This window comes from Podarcis tiliguerta (genome assembly GCF_965153285.1).
Source record: "Podarcis tiliguerta genome assembly, chromosome: 7".
Lineage (NCBI taxonomy): Eukaryota > Metazoa > Chordata > Lepidosauria > Squamata > Lacertidae > Podarcis > Podarcis tiliguerta.
In genome coordinates this window covers 86528430-86547059 of record NC_139540.1, presented here as the reverse complement: position 1 = coordinate 86547059, position 18630 = coordinate 86528430, and the positions used below count along the sequence as shown (strand labels likewise).

Genomic DNA, 18630 nt, shown 5'->3' with positions numbered 1-18630 from the left:
CAGGATTTGCTGGATCCCAAGCTGGCCCTGCTTCTGCCATCATGTGATGGCAATGGGCCTGATCCAAGTCTCTTTGCTGCACCAGCCCGGGAGCAAAGAGGTCATTTCACCACTACCACCCTTCTTCCCTTGTTCACACAAGTGGAGGAGCTGAAGATGGGGTGGGGGTTGTGCCATCAAGCCCTGCCACTGCTGGCCAGCGACTTGGGCTTCAGTCTTCATTATCATGCTTCACAATGGGAAAAATGAAGTCTTCTGTTTTAGGGAGGGGACAATAACTATTCTGTTTGCTTGTTTGTTTTTAATTCTTAATACCAAAGTATTGTGCAAGTGTGGTGTTTACCTGACCAAGACTTGCACAAGAGGAATAAAAAGATCTTACATAAGACCTTTGAATTAATTCTTTATTTTATTTAAAGCCCAGTTTCAGTTTCCCAGGTAATTTCTTTCACTTACTCACTCACTTATTTACATACCCCACCTTTTCCTCTAAGGAACAGCTACAGAGGCCCATAGTCACCCATTGAGCTCCATAGTAAGTGGAGATTTGAACCCTGGTCTCCGAACATCTAGTCCACACTCAAATCACTACACCACACTGGCTCTACTGGAGATCTTGAGGAAACGGCTCCTCTTGATTAGATGGCTTAAGCTATTGGTGGAAATGGGCCCCTTCATTATCAACTGTGCTGCTCTATAAGCAAAATGGCTAGGAATGGAAGCAATAGTGTGGCTTTGGAGGCCACTCACTGAAACTCTTTACAAGTGACAAACTGACCACCAAGAAAAAATGTGCTAAGGAGCAGTGGGCAGATGTGGGACAGCTTACAGCATTCGTTACTTTTCAGGTTTTCCACAGTAATGTTTCCAGATTAAATGTTTGGAAGCTGCAAAAAACTTGCCTGCCAGAAGGAGCAGCTCCGAACTTCTGTCTGGATGCGCCCCGTGTTCCAGAACACGGGTGCCAACTCCCTGGGGTCCCAGCGCCCACCAAATGCCCCAGGAAGGGGTCGGATTCCCACAAATGTTGGTGCCAGGGCCAAGGTGGCCTCCTGCTCCATCCTCTACACCGGACGGAGGTCGGGCTTGTGAAGTTTTGCCTGTCTGGAGGGAAAGCGGCGGAGGCGCACTTGGGAGGCTGGCAAAGCGCAATAACGCCCCCGCTCGGCCCCCCACCGCGGGGACTGGAAAGGCAGGTCCGAGAGTCCCGGTGAGTCCGGAGCGGCCCTCGGAGCGCAGCCCCCTCCCCTCAAAGGAAATGCCTCGGAAGCCAGCGCACTTCAGGATGCGACCCCTTTCTGTCCCCGAAGGCAAAACGTCCCCGCGCGACCAGAGCGACCTCCCCCCCCCCAAAGTGCTCCCGCGGGGGGGTGGGCGACACTTCGCTCCCGGAGCAGCAGCCCCCTCCTCCTCCTCCTCCTCCCCCGGCTCCTTACCTCTCGAGGCGGCTTTGTCTGGCGGGTCTGGCCGGGCCCCCGCCCGTCTCCCGGGGCGCAGCGGCGCTTCGCCGGACCCCCTCCGTGGGGCGAGCGGCTCCCCGACCAGGCGCGCCAGGCCAGGCGACTCCGGGCGGGGGGCGGCCGCGGGGGCCGCGCCGGAGAGGAAGAGGAAGTCGCTCCCGGACGAGGGAGGCCCGGAGCAACAGGCGGGAGCGAGCGAGCGAGGGAGGGAGGGACGCAGGGCGGGAGGGAGAGAGAGGCGGCCAGGCTGGCGCTTCAGGAATCGGGGGCGGCGCGGGTGCTGCAGGTGCCCGGCTGCGGCGAGGGGGGCCGCGGCTCCGCACAACGCCAGAAAAGTGTGCCTCTGAGGACGTCCAGAGCGCTTTCCCCTCGCTCGCACCTGGGGCAGAGTTTGGCTTTACCTGGGTTTAGCCGCGCGACCTCGCCAGGCGTGCCTCTGAGCATGCCCAGAGGGCTTTCCCTTCGCCAGATCTACTTCTACGCGGACAGCAGTGCTCGCTGCGCGCCCTGGGCGAAAGCGCTTCTTGTTGCTCCGCTGCGCAGAGCTGAGGAATCAGTGCGAAGCCCCGCGCTCCTTCCCTTTGGCTCCCTTTAAAGAGCCTGCCTTCCTTCCTTCCTTCTTTCTTTGCAATGGACTCCCCGCTCCCTTCCCAGGACGGCGGAAGATCAGAAGCGCGCAAGGGGGAGCCGCGAGAGGCTTCATGCTCGGCCAGCCCCGGAGCTGGAGCAGAGAAGGCGGCTCCGCCAGCTGCCTCCAAACATTCCGCGGCGGAAGTTTTGCAGGGCTGCGTGACTACCGTCCAAGTTCTGGAAAACACTGCAGAAAGAAGAAAAGGCATGAAGGATTGGGATATTCATTTCGCTGTCTCTTAGCTCTACTTGGCACCTCTGCATATGCCCGGCTTTAAGTTAAATCAGGCTCAGAATATGGATTTGTTTTATGTATGTACTTGTGTTCCCCTTTAATATTTACATTTATTAAAAGCTACTAACCGTAATTATTGACAACACAATAATTGTGAAGCTTTTATCAACTTGTGACACACATTTTTTAAAGCCCATACAGTAAGTCCCACTAAACCCAGTGGAGACCTTTCTCAGTAAGTCCACAACTTGTGTGCAATTATATTTCAGTGCATGGAAGAAAAAAAGAAGAAGAGGCAGAAAAGAGGCAGGGTTCAGGGAAAAATGACTTTGGTAATCCCACCTGCCACTAAACCCAGTGGGTTTTGACTATATGCGATTTTGGCTTTAGGTGCAGTCCCTGGAACATACGCCCCAAGTAAGTTGTGGGTCTACTGTATGCCTAAGATGTGGCTAGAAAACTCAACAAGCACCAGGTATGGTACCAGGCAGAGGGCCTTCTTGGTGGTGGCGCCTGCCCTGTGGAACGCCCTCCCATCAGATGCCTAGGAAATAACTATCTGACATTTAGAAGACATCTGAAGTCAGCCCTGTTTAGTGAAGTTTTTAATTTTTGATGTTTTATTGTATTTTTTTATATTTTGTTGGAAGCCATCCAGAGTGGCTGGGTATAAATAAATAAATAATAATAATAATAATAATAATAATAATTATACCAACCACATTCAAGTTAGAATGTTGACAGCCCCTGAGCTATCTGAAGATGGCTATTATATCTCCTCTCAGTCTACACTTATCCAGGCTAAACATATTCAACTCTCTCAACCATTCCTCATCAGGCTTGGTTTCCTGACTCTTGATCACCTTGGTTGCCCTCCGCTGCACACATTGCAGCTGGTCAATATCCTTAAATTGTGGCTCCCAGAACCAGACACAATATTCTAGGTGTAGTCTGACCAAGGCGGAATAGAGTGGGACTATTACAGTACTTCCAGATCTCTATACTGCTTTTGATGCAGCCGAGAAGAGGATTATCTTATTTTGGTGCTGCATCACATTGTTAACTCATATGAAGTTTGTGGTCTACTAAGATCCCTAGATCCTTTACACATGTACTACTGACAAGCCAGGTGTTCCCCATCTTATATTTTTGCAGCTGGTTCTTCCTGCATAAATATAGAACCTGACATTTGTCTCTATTGAAATTCATTTTGTTAGCCTAGACCCAGTTATCCAATTTGTTAAGGTCATTTTGTATTCTGATTCTGTCTTCTGCGGCATTAGCTACCCCTCCCAGTTTGGTGTCATCTGCAAATTTGATGAGCATCCCTTCAATAACTTCATCCAAGTATCTAGATTCAGATAGGTAGCCCTGTTGGTCTGATGCAGTCGAAATAAATAAAAAAATTTAAAAATTGTCCAGTAGCACCTTAGAGACCAACTGTTTGTTCTCGGTATAAGCTTTTCTTCAGGTATCTGAAGAAGTGTGCATGCACACCACAGCTTATACCCAGAACAAACTTAGCTGGTCTCTAAGGTGCAACTGGACATTTTTAAATTTTTAAAATTTATTTCATCCAAGTAGTTTATAAAGATGTTGAACAGGCACAGAACCCTGTGGCACAGAACTGACAGGGCAAGAAAGTACAAGAACAAGAGAATTTGTTGTTGTTTAGTCATTCAGTCGTGTCCGACTCTTCGTGACCCCCTGGACCAGAGCACGCCAGGTCTTCCACTGCCTCCCGCAGTTTGGTCAGACTCATGTTTGTAGCTTCGAGAACAGTGTCCAACCATCTTGTCCTCTGTCATCCCCTTCTCCTTGTGCCCTCCATCTTTGCCAGCATCAGGGTCTTTTCCAGGCAGTCTTCTCTTCTCATGAGGTGGCCAAAGTATTGGAGCCTCAGCTTCAGGATCTGTCTTTCCAGTGAGCACTCAGGGCTGATTTCCTTAAGAATGGATACGTTTGATCTTCTTGCAGTCCATGGGACTCTCAAGAGTCTCCTCCAGCACCATAATTCAAAAGCATCAATTCTTCGGCGATCAGCCTTCTTTATGGTCAAGAGAATAGCTTTTTGAAAAGGTGATATCATTCTGAAGCCAGATTCTCTGTCTAATAAAGTCCTCCTGCAAAATGTCTGTCAGTGGTGTCAGTAGTTTTCTTTGAGGTTGTGTATTCCTAAGCACATTTATTATTAGCAGGTTTCAATTAATGCTCTAAGATGCTGCTTTACCTTCAATATCACAAGAAATCACCTTTTAGGAAAGCAGTATGATGGGCTAACTTCATTTGCTTTGTTAAGGACTGTTGCATTGATATAGATACATACATACTTTGCTCTCCTTTGTAGATTTGGCTTGTATATCAGAAGGATGTTCTTCCTTTTTCCTCTGAATGCTAACTTTGTCTCTCTTTCAGCAGCTGGAAGGGAAGTGGGACTGAAGGCTTAACCTTCTGAAAGGAATGACTGCCAGTTGCTTTAGCAGTAGCCAAAAGGAAATGTATTCATAGTTTCCCCAGTGGTTTGTTAGGAACATTTCCCTCATGCCATATTTATAGGATACATTTGGGGCCAGGCTCCTGCCAATACAAATTTCTTTTCAGCCGCATAGCTTATTGGGTAACCTTGGGCTAGTAATTCTCTCCCAGCCTAACCTCCTTAATGGTTGTTTTTTACTCCTGTGTATTTGTTTATTTATTACAGAAGTTTATTCTGTCCCATCTTTCTATAATGGGCACTCAAGGTGGCTTAAAACAGACTGAAAGCAATAAATATAACAATGAAATAATAAATGGCAGCAGTTGAAAATATTTATATGGGAGACCAAATCAGTTAAATGAATTGCCCCTGAAAGAGCTGACTTCCAAGCACAATGCAGAAGAAGGTGCCCTCTTTCCTGACTCTGGAATGGAATGGCGTGTGGGAAGGGGAAACTCTGTGTTCTTCCCTAATTTACTTGGCGGGAGGGTAGAATAAAAACCTAATAAAGAAACCTCTCCAATAAGAAGTGATAATTACAAGTTGCCTTATAGGTTTGTGGTACATACTTATTTTTAAAAATGGTACCACATTTTCTTAAATATAATCCATTGTAACAAAACAAAACTAAGGAGAAGAATGGAGGGTACATAAAGGCTGTGCAGATGCTGTACATCTTCCCCTTCATTCTAAATAACTAGTTCCTTGGACCACAGAGGTGTTGTGTCTTGTGCAGACTCCATCTTGAAAGTGTCCAAATATTTCCCTAGGATGAGCTAAAGGATTTGGAGCATGAAAGATGCTAGTGAGTTCTCTCTGGAGCATCTTCTGTTTGTGCAAAGTAGTAACACTCAAAACTGCTCCCGGCCAGTAACACAGCCCCTCCAAGTGTCCCTGTTTTCCAGGGGCAGTCCTGGTTTCCGATTTGATCCCAGAATGCCCCACTTTTTCTTAGAACAACCCTATTTTCATTGGATAAATGTTGGAGGGTATGGTACCCGACAAGCTCCTGGGAAGAGATTTGGGAGTGAATTAGGCAGTATCAGAATGGGAGGCAGATGGAACAGTAGTTCATTTTGTGCCACCTAGAATGCCAGAGTGTTACCCTTCTTGTATTCTGCAGGAATTTCAGAAGGTTGTTAAGTCTGCAAATATCTAAATGAGGAATAGACAACTGAGGCCCTTATTTGGCTCCTGTAGCCCCGGTTTTAAGGAATTTCTTACGCAACCTAACAGTGTAATCCTATGCAGGTTTACTCAGATATAAGTCCCACTTAGCTAGATGGGACTCACCCAGAGTTAAGTGTTTTTAGGAATCCAGTTTAACCCCCCCCCCCCCCCAGTGTTGATGTCTGGGATGGGGTTAGGATGGTATGTAGTTTCCTATCTGCTGGCCTCTTGTCAACAGAAAGGAGCAATGCCAGTTGGGTGGGCTCAGCTGCGGCAGAGGTCCTGGGCTTGCCCAGGTGTGCTGAAAGCTACCCTTGCCAGTTCTAGCAGTAGGAAGCAAATAGGAATCAGAGGCAGAGCACCTTTGGATCCCTGGAACCCCCACGGGCCTCAGCTACACCAGCATGGAGCTGGCCTGGTGGAAAAAGTAAGAGAGCCGCCACCCCCTTTGGCCCTGGACCAGCACAAGTCACCAGGGTGGATTTGCGCCACCATTTTGTTCTCCCCTGGCTCCAGATGGGATCACTCATTTGGTTTCTCTTGCACAAGCTGAGACGCAGGCAAAGCACCTTCTCCCCAGTGTCGACAGCAGCAGACATTTTAACATAATTCTATCATGAGATATTGATTCCCCTGCAGGAAATAGGAAAAGCAAATTGTGGATTTGGAATTTTCCAAAGCAGTAAAACGTGGTTTATTGAAAGTGGTGGTTGTTGGGCAGGGACAAGATAAAATAACTAGTGGCTGTGGATCCAAATAAACAAATACATACATAACTCAGTTAAAGCACCGAGTGCTTAGTTGAGCTTATGTAGGTGTAAGTCAATGGGCACAGAGTCAATGCTTTTGGGGACTCCAGCCTTTGCTCAATTCAAAATTTGGGTCCTGTTATTTTCTCAGAAGGAAACTAAAAAAATATATTCTCCTGCTTTATAATTTTCTGAAATATTACATACAATATTACTTCTTAAGCATCTCATTATGGAATATGAAGTTGAACCATTTTGTTTGCCTGCACTGTTAAATTGTAAAGCAGAGAAAAATATTTATATTCACAAATGCTGTATTATTGTATTCAGATACATCACAAAACGCAAATGACAGAACACTGAAAGCAATTCATATTTCTTTTGTATGTTCAGATACAGTAATGCTGTCATTGTTTAAAGTTATAAGACTTTTTAAAACACAGGTACAAACTTTTGACTTCATGTTGTCAGCAAACAGAAAAATGCATGCTCTCATTTCTTAGGTTTTTTTCTTTTTAATTTCACAAGCAAGTGGATGTACAGCAATGCAGACTAGAAACACTCTACAACAAACTTTAAAAAGAAACATACAAAAGAAGCTCCAGAACTCATAAATACTAGTCTAAGTATGACAAAATTATTTCAACTTATTTTTAAAAAATATTAAATATTTATGTGTGCCTCTAACAGTGCAACATTTCAAAACTTTTTTTAAAGGAAAGGGTATAATGAATAAAATGTTTATTATTACAAACCTCTGATTTACTTCAGCTAGGAAGTCCCAGCTGTTAATAAGTTAACAGTTAACTAACTATCTTACATTCTAAGTGCACTGTCATGTTTACACTTTATTTCATCTACAATATTCCTGATAGCATGAAACCAACACCGAGTCATCCATTGATCTGTAAAAAGCTAACATAATAAGAGTTGCTTGATTTCAGAGATGCTCCCATCAGTCGTATTTATTGCTGTGCTTCTGGAAGCCTCAAAGCAAGGTCCAAACCGTATCAGGGCACAAGTATTCACCATTTAAATAGCTTTTAAATGTAGCATTTTCATTTAACTATTTTTACAGTGTAACAAAGAGGTTAAGAAGTGCATTCATAAAACTAGGCCTCTACAACTTGTAATCCATGAAGGCGAACATGTCCCACCAGGGGCTTTATAAAATGTGTTTGTTTTGGCTGCCTGCCTGGGGCTGCAAAAACGTGTTGGCTTGATGTGCAGGCCTGGTGGGTTTGTCTGGCCACAAAAGCAAGAGTATATATTTCCAAAGTGCTTATCCTCTCCTCCCTGTTAGGACTGAATTTTGAGAGGAATTCCACCCTATATTTAGAAACCTGGTGCAACTCCAGAGCCCGCTGCATCTGCGAGAGGACTCTCCTTCGGGGGGGGGGGGCTCCAGGGACCTCAGTGCGCCCTTCAGGCCTTTGAGCACTCACCTCAAAGTGCCAAGAAGAATTTCGAAGGAGGGGAGCTTGGGTGGTCATTCACATTGCAAGAGGAGTGTTATGTCTGAGAATTCTTCTCCATACATGTGCCTTTAAATACCTCTGCCTCAATGGAGCTCCAGCACAAAATAGATCAGGGAAGAGGAGCGTGGCCCTCCAAGTATTATTGGATGCCAACTACTGTAAGTCCCAACCAGCATTGCCAATGGTCAGGGACAATGGAAGTTGTTGTCCAATAACAGCTTGAGTTCTTCAGGTTCCCCATCCCTGGAAAATATGAAATAGCTTTCAGGCATCCAGTATTTTTCAGTACTGGTGGAAACAATCCAGCAAAACCTGCTTTCTATTTTGAGAACATAAGAACTGATCTGCTGTATAAGATCAAGGTCCATCTAGTCTAAAATTCCATTCTGAGCATTAGCCAGCCAGATGCTCTGTACATGCATTCAGCTCACGGGTCATCTTGATGGACTTATCCTCCACAAATCTGTCTAATCCACTTTTAAAACCATGTATGCTAATGGCCATCACGCATAGTGTGACAGGGAATTCAATTTTGTGGAATGGAAATGGAAAGTGAAGCCATACATAATACAATCCTAAGCATGTCAGATGTAAGACCCACTGAGCTCAGTGGGACTTATCCCCTAGTAAGCGTGCTCAAGATTCACTTGAATAGCTTTGGGAAGCACTAAAAGCAACAATTATTAGCAACATAATTCTAACTTTGTTGTGAACCACCCTGAGATCTTTGAATGAAGGGTGGTATACTACTACTACTACAACTAATAATAATAATAATAATAATAATAATAATAATACTTTGCTCATGAAACTCAACCTTGTTGGGCCATGCTCATGTGCCAGTATCTCTTTATATTGCTCTGTGACTAGATTTTCAAAATAGATGCAACTGCCATTTAAAAACTATTTATGTTGTCTTCCTAGGACAGTTATTGTGTCAGTGCAAGCTGGGGCCAAAAAAGCCCTTCACTTTACTGATATATGTGCACACTCAAAAAGTGAAACAAAAATTGGCCACAATCCATGGTGAGATTCTCCTGTCCAAGTCCCACGCAAAAGAATGAGATCTGTGCAAGAACGCACAGTATTGTTCCAGTACAGCTCCCATTAATTTCCATTAAGCTTCTGCGGGAGAACTTACCAATGGAGTTTACATCTTATTTTTAATAATTTGCTCACCCCACCACCCGCAATTGAATAAAAAACATAATTTACAACTGATGTGGATTACAAAATACTATAAAGAGCCAATATTACTTCAGAGAAAATCACTACAAAACTACAGTTTATAGAACAGACAAATCGCTGACATCCATCCTTTCAATAAATATGTTTAAACCGTTCTCACTTGCTTTCCGCTTGTGTTGTGCAAAACATACATTTTTCTGTCCCTTTGATACATCAAAACTCACGTTGAAAAGCCCATTTGTATTCCGAAGCACAGAGCCACAAAACAGAAAGCTCCCCATCATGCTTGCTTACAGAACGTTCCTGGCTCTGCCCCTTCCATTGAAGTGAATGGAAAGTCATTACAAGGGTCAGGAATCTGCATACCAGGGACACAAACAGGGTGGGGGGTAAATTCTTAATTTTCTCAATAGTTCAGCACTGCAGCACACAAGTATAGATGGTTATGGGATGGCACCAATGGGCAATGCAGGGGGAGGAGCATGGAAAACTTAACCCTTTTCTCTGTTGCTGTCCAGGCTGTTGCATAGAAGAGTTAGAGGGTGGCAAAGAACTCTCCTCAATGCCCTACTATTCTCTCCACTCCTAAATCGCATAACAGCTGCAGAAGGGGATGGCAGACATTGTGCATTTGTACATTGTAAAGAGCCTTCAACTTTTTTTTTTAATAGCATACTAGCACAAATTCGCAAGTGATGATGAAGAACTGCGGAATGGGTTGAAGGATACTTAAAATGGATGGATATCATCTTCTGACTTCTGATATCTACAACCCTCACCTCCCCTACCCAAAATCCTAGAGTCTTCCAACGCAGTTAAAATTATCCTAAGGAATGTTTCCTCCTACAAATGCTTTACTTTTATTAGAATTAATTTCAGCAAGCATAAGAAAATAATTGGTCTGAAAACACTATTGTTTCTTTTATTTTCCCACTTTTATTGAAACACTAGAGATCATAAGAAATAGTTATGAAGTTGGAATGGGATAACCCTTTGGTGTCTTGTATAAACACACATGCACACACAAATGTACCACAAAACCTGAGCCATTACTACTTATATTTTTTAAAGTGTATATTCAGTACACACCTTAGAGAAGTGTGCCGGCTCTAACTGTGCCTATACGTTCATTGTTTAGTATATAAGAATGACTGCAGCAACAATATAATAAATGACCAGCTCAGAGGTTGACACAATGCTAAAGGGCACAATCCAGCAGAAATCCTATGCAATGACCACTGAAATAAGCTCTTGCTTATTCCTTTCAGTGGTGCTCGTGCCAGATAACTTCTAGACAGATTGTGCTCAAAATATTTAAATTGTTCCAATTTTAGGCTTTGGTACAGGAAAGCACAAAAGCAGATGGCTCATTTGGAGTACTATGCTTAAAGAAATAAAATATGATCAGATTTAAATAACAGATTTACATAACCTCCCAGTATAAGGATTGCTTCCTTGGTACACAACCTACATTCTCAATGAAAAATAAATAAAATAAATATGTGGATAATTTCCCAGGCCACTGCATGCAAATCAAAAACTTCCCCTATATGCAAAGAAGGAAACCAGTTCAGGAAACCAGTTCAGCAATAACACTAATGATAAATGCTACAGAAGTTACAAAGATATACCCAGTTACACCTAATGCATTATACACACAACTGAAGTGCTATGTTATTGTTCAGCTTTTCATATATTCGTAAGTATGCAAAACTAGCAATCATATTTTATGCTTAGCAATATGAGCCTTTTAAACTGCTGACAGTAATCAGCTCAGCAGCAACCAACAACTAATTTCTATTCAAATGGCAGCCAGCTACCACAGACTGGGGGATCTTAATATAATATAAAGTATGTAAGATACAAACCTGAATATAAATCTATGCTCCTTAATTTTTTAAAAAATAAGGACAGAAATGTTTCCACCTATCCATGCAGGATGTTCAGTTATCAAGAACATTTAAATGCTCATGAAAATTGCATTCATCCTATTGGAACAGCAATAGTCAGTGCACAGGCTACCATCACATCACTAAAAAAGGCAGGAGACCCTCTTTTCACATAGCAAACAGGTGGGCTAAGAATTATACAAAGAGTAATTTTATCTGTGCTGAGTGCCAACTCCACTTTGAAACTGCTACTTCCTCCACTGAATAACTTGAGATTGTGAAAGCACATAATAATTAATTATTGACATCTCAGTGGATATGTAATCTATTAGTAGAACGGGAACAAATGGAATAATTCCGCTTGCCCTGCATTTTTCTGTGCAAACGAAAAGCTGTATCACTGCATGCAGTTTTAGTGTGTGTGGAAACACGTTTGTAGATATGTAGGAAGACTCAAAAAGAAAAGGAACAGATTGTGTCAGCAAATGCTTGTGTTTATACTACAGCACAACACGCCGACCTACAAGCAAGGGGCCAAGAGCACAGGAGCATCTGTGGAAGGACACCACTGCTAATATAATTTGCATTATATACAAGTTGGGACCTACAAGCATTGTGTGAGGGGTCACATAAGGTCCCCTCTCCCTTCCTATTGCAATGCTTCACTGCATTCCTCCTGAAGGGGGGCTCAGGAGCAGCCCTCCTCTTCTCTGGCCTTTTCTTTGCATTCTCTACCTCAGCTGACCACCACCACGAAACCAATAGGTAAATTATGCCACATATAATGTTAAACCCATTAATTTCCTAGCAGAAAGCAAGCTAGAGAGCAGTAGGGACTTGGGCCTCATCTCCATACACGCTCAGTAGACTGAAGTGGTAAATGGACAAGGCCACTTCATTGGGCTCCTCCAACATGGCTGCCTACCAAGGCCACTCCTAAGCTCTCCTAAGTTTGCTTCTTTCCTTTCAAGTTCCCCAAGAGTAGAAATTTAGCACAGCAGGAAGTCAAAACATAGAGCATTTCTCCCTGACACGATAGGTTTCTCCCCTGCCACAGTGTTTTATATGTGAAAGAACATTCACATGCAGTCCCCACCTGCAATATAAAGTGGTCCTACCACTGCAGGATTCTTCTGCCATATTCTGCTGCATGCTCAGACCAGGCCCCAATTATGTCTATCTTTTTCTGGATTGCACTCCGGTGCAACAATCTATATTCTGAGGTCTGTGTGGAGATCCTGTAAATGTGGGCTTTCCCATTCACTTCTATGATGGGGGGGGGGGGAGGTATGCATGCATTCCTGTGCATGTGTGATGTTGCATGGAAATGAGCAGAGAACCCTGTGTAGACCAAGGATAAGAACCCTGTGGACCTCCAGCTATGATGGGGCTGCACTGGCCAAGTTGGCAGAGGCTGATGGGAGAGAATGTCCAACAACACCATCTGGGTGGTCTCAGATTCCCCATACCTGTTTGAGAGCTCTCTGTATTCAAGAGGCTGACTGGTCCAGAGGATAAAATTATTGCTTTTATGTCAAATGGGTTACTATTATTTATCAAATGATAAACAGAAAAATCAGAAAATTCTTCTGTCTCAGTTGGTGGAGGGAGGTGGCTCCCCTGGCGAGAAGTTTGAATTCTGCTTATTTGCTTTAACTCTGACAAAGTTGCTTGAAGTGGAATCATGCCAACCATGTTTTGGCCCTTCTGGACCTACTGCCACCGCCTGGAAAAAAAGGATCAACCACACACACAAAGATTCAGGGGCAAAACTAGGATTCATTTCACCTGGTTCAAAGACCCAGTTTGGCACCCCCCCCCACACACATTTATTTGTGTGCGTGCGTGCGTGCACACACACAGACACAGAGGATGGGCCCTCAATGGGGCCCTCTGGAGGCTTCACCTTGGGCAAAAAGCCTCGCTAGCCCCTCCCCACCCATAGCTACGTCTCTGGTTTATCTCTACTGATCCAGGGATGGGACATCTGTGGCTCTCCAGATGTTACCGGACTACAGCTCCTGTCGCCATTCCTGGTCCCTGGCCACGCTGGCTGATGTCCAACAACATCTGAAAAGGCCACAGATTCCCATTTGCACTCTAGTTCTTGAGACTGGCATAACCAAATGCCTTTGGTGAAACCTTTCATATTAAGAATTTAGGATTGTATATTGCATTGCTTCAAAGTACAGGGGGTATCTGGGGAATTGTGCCATAAAGTTGGTATGCCTAAGTGGAATCTATAATTTAGACTTTTAAATGAAAGATCAAAACACCATAGGTACCCTAAAAACATACTGAGGAGGCCCTAAGAAACAAAGAAAGTCTTCATTTTCAGCCTACAGCCTTGCAATGCCAATTAGGTACATCTCTTTATAGCCATGTGCATCTCTCACAGAGAAAGACCACCTTGCAACATGCTGTAACATTCACTCATATCCATAAGCAATTTGTAAGATGGCAGGGTGGCTCCTTTTGGTATCAGGCTGTTGGAAGAAACTGAGCACAGTGCAGGAGGCAGGACAGAGAGAAGAATTCAGTTCCCTTTATCTGCATGCACTTTTTTCATTGGAAACATTATTGCTTTATGCGTAAATGGGACAGGCAGATGAATAAACAGATGTGGCTTCTTACACCACACCAGATTCAGTAGTGATTGTTAGATTGTTCTCTGCATCTTGTGCAAGATTTGCTTGTCCATTAGGGTGAATGCCCTAGCATGAACTAGACTCCACATGCCTGCCTACTTACTAATATCCAGTCCATGAGGTGGTTCTGGCTGTCAGTTTCCTGCTCCTTAGTTTCCGTGTTGCCTTTGTAGCACTTGGCAGAGAGGAGGATGGGGACAAAACTAGAATTAGTTGGCTGTGCCTGTGGCCTCTCTGTCTTCTGTCTAGTCTCAATGGGCACCAACCACCCCTGGAGACTATTCTGAATCTCCTCTTCCTGCCTACTGTTCAGTCGGGGGACTATGATGTTTTTTGCCGCTCTGTTTAAAAACAGAAATAGATCAACCTGATTTTGCACATGCCCACCTATTCAGCAATTTCCCCAGGAGACACCTGATTGCTTCCTTCAAGGGGAAGTGCAATTGTCCTTAAAAAACAACAACAACACAAAACTTGCACATCTTAACCCCGTGCCAACATTCCTAAGTCTGTTCCTTGTTTGTTTTCTATTGCCCAACAAAATCAGGTGTTGGGGTGGAAAGACGTATGTGTGCATAATCGGCATTCATTGAAAGGAGGAGGGCGGAAAAAACTCATAGTCTTAAGAGGATGAATTCTGTTTTCACTGCTCCTTGCAGGAAAAGGCAGGCTATAGATGAATTAATAAATGATCATGAAAGACAGCGTGGATGCATTCTGAGCCTATGTCTCCAGGATTTTTATTCTATCATCCAAAGAAAATTACCATTTCATATGCCCCAAATAGAAGGCGCTAATATGCAGCAGTTAGCCTAGGACTGGCATGTAGCTTGTCATATTTGACACTGGGGGGGGGGGGGTTCTCTGTGGGAAACCAGATATGAAGTCAATAGTTGTCAAGACTCTGAGGTCCTTAGTGGGCCTAGTGTCAGATTGTGGCAGTCTAGAGCAGTTGCCAGGACCCAAACTCTCCCTGCCCTTTAAACAGTAGCTGTTGATGGGTAAAAGGACAGCACTGAGACCACGGAGACCCAGGTTCAAATTCCTGCTCAGCCATGAAGTTCATTGATCTTCACCTAACTTACCACTCATTGGGTTGTTACGAGGATAACAATGGGAACAGTCATGTTGACCTCACTGGATTAAAAGTGGGATGTCAATGTACCTGGCCACATCAGGGACAATTTGCTGTAAATATAAATGGCATCTCTCAAAACCAACTGCCTAGCGCTCCCCATGGCTTAAAGCTGGGATCTCATTTATGAGTCTCCTGGGACCTAGGACCCAGTTACTGGCAGGAGGTCTCCTTCATCTTGTCCTGCCTGGATTTTGAGATCAGCTGGGAAGACCTTCCTGGTAACACACCTTTGAATGATGTCAGAGGAGCTGCGACACAATGGAGGGTCATGTTAGTAATAGTCCTGCAGCTGTATTGTGAGGCTGCATTGACTGATAGTCTCTTGGGGAGTGATTAAGGGCATACTGGAACTTTAGGTCTGGGCAGTTGAAGTGAATACAAGGGCTCTGTTTGGACTTTTTTGCAGTTTGAAAACTGATGGGGAAATGCATTGAAAAGTGTGGGGTGAATAGACGACTAATGAAAATATGTAGAAACACCCCACAAGCAGCTCAGGATGGATGTTCAATAAATACTGCAAATCAGGATGAATACTCTGCAAACAGGTCATCTGGAGGGCCCTCAACTCTCATCTGTTAGTGGGCAGAGGCTGGAAGACCCCCTTTCAGGGATGCTGTAATTGGCATGGCAGAAGAATTGGGATAGAGATTGGCCTTTAATGCACCTTCCAACTCTAAAACTCTATGATCAAAACACAGTTGGAACAGCAGTTAACTACAGGCCAATCTGCCAAACGTGCAAGGGAAACAGAGGATTGGTGGTATAGGCAGAAGCCACAGTGTAAGACACGATGACATCTTAAAACACATACATACCACCCACACAGACAAACAATATAATTTCTGGCTACAGCTGAAATTTCAGGCTGTCAGTTTTTAACATTTCCATGCATTTTAAAAAACCCTCCTTGAAAGTAGAAAGCTAGAACACCAGGAAGGCAAACATCCTAACCCAGCCCTCCCTGCTGAGTTAGTTTCCTACTTGCAGAGATGCTTTTTTAACTGAGAGGGAGCAGGATAGCTCAGTTGGTTAGAGCATGCTGCTGATAATGCCAAGGATTCAGGTTTGATCCCTTAATATTCTTGCATTGCAGGGGGTTGGATTAGGTCCAGCTCTACAATTCTATGGATCGATGAAAAAAGAATCCTGCACCCTGCAGTTGGAGATGGTCTAGTCCTGTAACATGGCCTGGTATGTTTGTGCGACAGCCTAACTCTTGAGCTTGATCCTCAGACTGAAGAACTTGCTTCTTGGGTGAAGACTGCCTGGCCAAAGGGCAGCAAATCCTGCTCTGTAGGGAAAGAGTGTGTGAGGGCATCCCAAGGTCATGCTGCATGGAGCCCCCTCACGGCTGAGTGTGCTTTGCTCCTTCTCATCGCACTGCCAACCATGGATTTGACAGTCATGTGAAGGGGCTCTCTGCACAGGTCCTCCATGTGAAAAAGCAACCTTTGTGCAGGGGAGCTGTACAGGAGTGCATCTGGTGGGGTGTGTGGGCAAGACAGTGCAATTCTCTTAAATTCCTGCTTCCTTCTCCTGACTGATGCTCTAGAGGGCAATCCCTGTGCCTGTTTTGGACCACCCACCTGCTTCTGTCCAATCAGACTGATGGTCAGTTTCTCTCTCCAAGTCACGAAACCTGAACGGTTTGGAGCATACTTGTGTTGAGGCCTGGCAATTCATTCCTGCCTCCCCGGGATACTTCCTAATTTCTGCCTCCAACTGCAGCCAAAGTAATTCAATACAAATGACCAAAAACATTTTCTGTATTATGGTCATTTGTCTATTGAGAACAATGTAAAAGCATGTGTTTTGGTAAGGAAAATCTGCTGAATCAAATGTTTCTTTTTCATCTCCAGTGTTATTATTTTCTGTAGCTACGTTGAACAATCAGAACGTTCTGGAGAACCATCTAAAAGCAGTTAGCCTGACTAAATCTACTGTAACAGTTTGGCTAATCTAGTACAGTGGTGCCTTGGGTTACAGACGCTTCAGGTTACAGACTCGGCTAACCCAGAAATAGTACCTCGGGTTAAGAACTTTGCTTCAGGATGAGAACAGAAATCGCGCATCAGCAGCGGGAGGCCCCATTAGCTAAAGTGGTACCTCAGGTTAAGAACAGTTTCAGGTTAAGAACTGACCTCCAGAACGAATTAAGTTGTAAACCTACAAATTGCACTGAATTGCACAGTACTTATTTTGATCACGTACAGGATCAGGCTGCAACAATACTCTACTCAAAACAGAGGGGAGCCTTTTTTGTGGAGTGAAGACCATTAGCAAGGTCCTGAAGGGCCACATTTTCTCATGGGAATCTGCCAGGAGCTGCATGCTGGTTGTAGGTGGGACCCAGGTCAGTAGGTCAGCCCTTTTCTTCCTCCATGCCTCCCCCCTTCCCAATCTCTCTCATTTCTTCCCCGCCCAGTGGGGACAGATTGCACTTTCCTGAGGTCTGAACAGACTGCTTGCACAATGGTTTGGACTTAGGCTGAAAGCTGTATCTCTTTGGCAACCTGCAACCTACTCCTGCCCTAGAGCAAGGCAGCAGCTGATGTCATTGCCCAGGGTCAGGGAAATGTCTTGTTCCCAACTCTGATTCAGTCCAGAGGATGCCCAGGAAACAAAACATCAAGTCTGTATTATTTCTGGATTGGGTTAGGATGTATGTCTTTGTTGATTCTACGCTGGGGTGGGGGTACCTGTAGTCCTCTCCCTGCTGCTTGACTACAACTCCCACTATCCTTGACAACTGGTTTTGCTGCTGAGTCCAAATGCATCTGAAGGGCCACAGACTCCCCACTTCTGCTTTATGTCATGCACTGCATTTGAGAATGCTTTCTGTGTCTGGCACAGTACTTCTGACCCACCTCATTTCTCCAGTGCAATGGTTTGGCCCAGCTCAGGATATACACAGGCCACAGCAGCTTGTGAGCCTGTCCTTGTGAAGCTTTCTCAATGCCTAGCTCATTCAACTGGTTTTGCAGTTAATCTTTAATCATATTTTTTTCTCCTGAGAAGTCTGTATATCTCAAATTCGCAAGCATTTCCTGTTTCACACATCAAAGAAAAATGCAAAGCATGTTGACTGACCCAACCAATATGAATCCTTGGCTATACAGTTATAAGGGATACTTTTAAAATAAACCAACTTCCAACACTAGTGCATTTTCTGTTAGAAAAATCCATGCTTACTTACATACATTTTTCAACAACCGCCCCCCATCCCACCACCCCAAACACCCAAGAACAACATTCTCTTTGGTAGCAGCCAACTCACTGAGTTCTTGAAAGTACACTCAAGGCTAACAGAGCTGACCCTGCTGCTCAGTCTACACGAAAATTCCCCAGAACTCTTTGAAACAACAGCCAAGATAAAAACAATGACAATATTTTTTTTATATTCCTGGGGATTTCTGTTCTGTGTTTGCTTTTATATATGCAGTGATTCCATGACTGTAGCTACTTAAAACGCACACAGATTATTATACAAAAAATGTTCACAACTTGGTACAAAAGCTTGTGTTATTAATTTTATCTTGGAAACAAAGGAAAGTTGTTCACCAAAGAAA

General features: G+C 44.2%; 1 protein-coding gene and 1 long non-coding RNA gene across 5 annotated transcripts in view; both read right to left on the bottom strand.

Moving 5' to 3' along the window:
- The window catches only part of RIN2 (Ras and Rab interactor 2), a 73809-nt gene extending 70951 nt beyond the window's left edge, over positions 1-2858 (bottom strand). Inside the window, exon 1 of one of the 4 annotated variants that reach the window (XM_083448620.1) lies at positions 1862-2858. The gene's annotated coding sequence lies outside the window, so the exon portion shown is untranslated. Of the gene's footprint in view, positions 1-1436 lie in introns of all 4 variants that reach the window. The other 3 variants (XM_083448622.1, XM_083448621.1, XM_083448619.1) reach the window with 3 other exon arrangements.
- A 4213-nt stretch (positions 2859-7071) lies between these two features.
- On the bottom strand, positions 7072-16165 carry LOC310681245. The gene is made up of 2 exons (XR_014513160.1): positions 14027-16165; positions 7072-13001 (listed from the first exon to the last, which is right to left on the bottom strand). It is a non-coding gene; the product is annotated as an uncharacterized lncRNA (long non-coding RNA).
- Positions 16166-18630: the final 2465 nt, after the last annotated feature.